Source organism: Mus pahari, chromosome X, assembly GCF_900095145.1.
Source record: "Mus pahari chromosome X, PAHARI_EIJ_v1.1, whole genome shotgun sequence".
In the NCBI taxonomy this organism is placed as follows: Eukaryota; Metazoa; Chordata; class Mammalia; order Rodentia; family Muridae; genus Mus; species Mus pahari.
Genome location: NC_034613.1, coordinates 68,539,315 through 68,542,686, shown reverse-complemented (window position 1 = coordinate 68,542,686; position 3,372 = coordinate 68,539,315). Strand labels below are relative to the sequence as shown.

Genomic DNA, 3,372 nt, shown 5'->3' with positions numbered 1-3,372 from the left:
AGTTTAACCTCACAACTTTACTCTTTCCTAGAACTGCAAACCTAGAACTGCAAACAACTGCTACAGTTTTAAATAAACTTTTGTTGTTTAAACTATACATCCAGGAAAATCTACAAAAAATAAAATAAAGAAATGAGCATATAAATGGTTGCATAGCAGAATAAGTACATTAACTGCAAGCGGTAAGGAAATAAAGGTTAGAAATACTATTAAACATAAAGAGGTTCTAGAATTAACCCTCAAAACACATTACACAAACTGTTTTGACTATCTTTTGTTGACTACAAGCAAGTACTAGATTTCTAAAAATTGAAAGGAAAAATAAGGCAATCCTTTAGGAGGATCGTCCCCCACAGTATCTTCATTCACATCTGTAAGCAGGGAGTATAAGATCTTAGAGGCACTAGCATTGTATCCTGAAATGACACAGGACATTTCAAGTCACTTTATTGTCTCCAAAACAATCTTGAAGTACTAGAAATTATAAATATCTAAGGATAGCATTTTGTTATTTTTTAGTCATGTCCTCTATTACCAAAAATTAAATGATGTGGCTTTTGCTTAAAACTCAACTTTTCCCAAAAATTCACAGCATCACAAAATCACCTAGGAGTGTCACCTTCTTAGCTTTTCTCACATTAATAAACTGAGGTATGAAGAGCAAGCCTCCCCTATGAAAAACAGGCAGATTTTGATACAAATGCACTTGCCAAGTGCTGTGAGCATTAAAATTCAATTTGGTTTACACTATGCATATAAACAAACAAAATGTACTTTCAAACAGTTCACTTGTTTCTAAAAAAAAATAAAAACAAAAACAAAAACAAACTCCTAAAGAACAATAATCAACAATAGTTAAATTTTAGAGAAACTATGCTAAGAATAGTCTTTTCCCCTTAAAATGATTTCTGTGATCATTGACACAATCAAAATGTAAGGAGTTTTTTTTTTTTTCCTTATGCTTTATGTTTCAAATCTAAGAAACCAGCAGCGATTAAGGTGTGTGTATGGTGGGGGGGAGCAGTAAAGACTATTTCAGTGAAAAGGGCAATCTACCTGAAAATGCTATTTAACCCAGTTGGGATCAATTCCAAGACAGTGGAATTAACAAAAGAACTATTCCATATTGCATCGTAAAAAATCATCGTGGGTCTAGACCTAAAGGTACACCCTGAACCTTAAATGTGTCTAAGTAGTCAGTGTTGTAATTTGGCTACAAGTTCACTTTTATATTACTCTATCTTATTAGCAAGCTACATTTCTATGTTAACAGTTCTACCAAATATGGATATGAAATTTTCTTTTTATTAAAACAATTGCAAATTATGGTCAACCAACATCTTTTCACTAAATAAAAGCATAAAAATGAGAAACTTTACCAAAATTTACAGAGACACCACAAACTGGTAGCTCCCCATAACATTAAACAAACTGGAATATTTTTTTAATTGTTTTATTAGATATTTTCTTCATTTACATTTCAAATGCAATCCTAAATGTCCCCTATACCCTCCCCTTGCCCTGCTCCCCTGCCCACTCACTCCCACTTCTTGGCCTTGGTGTTCCCTTGTATGGGGCATATAAACAAGCTGAAATGTTAAGAGTGGCTTCTCAATAGCATATCATTTTAGATATAACCACTGCCCAGTACAGGGAAAACTACCAAGTTTGTTTGATTGTTTTTAAATGAATCTTGCAACATTGTATTCCTGATAATTTAAGTAGACAAAACTATGAGTAAATGAATGATACATGCCTAGAAGTATCATGATTTTTATTATCAGTGGCCACTAGACTTGTAACTAGTCCAAGACCTTGATCTAGATTTTGACCTAGACCTAGACTGTTATCTTGACTGAGATTTGGATCTAGGTGGTTGTTCTTTTCTTGATTCCTTTTCATATCTTGAGCCAGATAAATAATGTGTTTTGGAATCAATTTTAGGGGTGCCTCTAGCTTTGGTTTGAGATCCAGACCTAGCACGTTATTTAACCTTCACTTCTTTCATGGGATAGGACTTGGACCATGATCTTAAATTGGATTTAGATCTTGAAAAAGATTGATTTCAGTGTTTGAATCTATCATTGTCAGAATAGCTTCTGCAATGTCATTGTCTTCCAGTTGGTCCACTGTTTCTAGAACTGTAAAATCTCCTATAGTTATAATCAAAGGAGCAACTCCTTGATCTCCTTCTTTCATAACTTACACTTTGGGAATGTCTATATCTGTCATAATCCTCATATTGTGAAGAGCTGTATACATTCTTCCATCCCTTGTCTTTCATTTGATTTAGTGTCTTCCGATCCCCCTATGTGAATTGTATTTCAATTTGACGCCCACAAATTCATTTTCTGTCCAAAGTATGTAAAGCATCTTCAGCATCATGAACACCCTCAAACTGAACATATGCAAATCCTCTTGGAAGTCGAGTATACAAGTCAAGTGGAACATAAACATCTACTATTGGACCATACCAACAGAATTCCTGTCATAAATCTTCATACCTGGTATTGTCCCTCCACATTTCTGGTGAACAGAGATGTGTTGGTTGGACACAGGTATTGGGACATGATAGCAGAAATTTGTGTCAGTAGCACTAACAGACTCAGCAAACTGTTCTCAGCTCTGGGGACAGCTCACATCTGCTTATAAACTCGCCTTAAATTATTTAAATATAACTTGCTTATATAAGACAGTGTTCAGGGGACTCACAAAAGTCTCATTACCTTATGAAATTTTAATTTGGCTAAAAAATTTGATGAGGACTTTCAAAACAAATTCTAGAAAAAATGAATTTTTTTCTTCATTCTTTTGAATACTCAGGGTAACAGGAAACTAGAAGGACAAAATGTTTTTGTTAATAAAAGTACCTCTAAACAAATTATATTGTAGATTTTATGAGATTAATTTTATGCTTTCCTTTTCTTATTTATTATTAGATTTTATGGATTTATGCATATATCCCATTAATCTGTTAGTTATTACATTTAACCAAAGGTTATTAGAAAACCATTTTTAAAATAGGTAAGTCATTATTGACCTTAGTGAAGTTTTGAGCAACTTAGGATCAAAATCTTGGTCTCTGAAATGCTTGTCAGAGAGGCTTCCACTGAGACCAATCTTAATCATTATGGTTTTGAAACATTTAATGTTCCACATACGAGGAAATATACAACAAAGAGCTATTTATCATAGAATAGAACAGAAAATATATAAAACTGTCTTCCAAATACCACAAGAAAGATACAGATCAGATCTATTATAGAAAAAAAAACTTAGTTTCATATATACTTGTACCCAACAATGGCAATGGTATATATATATATATATATATATATATATATATATATATATATATATATATATATATAT

The 3,372-nt window shown here is 32.7% G+C and overlaps 1 pseudogene; it reads right to left on the bottom strand.

Annotated features, from left to right (window-relative positions):
• Positions 1-1,780: 1,780 nt before the first annotated feature.
• On the bottom strand, positions 1,781-2,570 carry LOC110314115 (annotated as a pseudogene).
• Between the last annotated feature and the right edge of the window lie 802 nt (positions 2,571-3,372).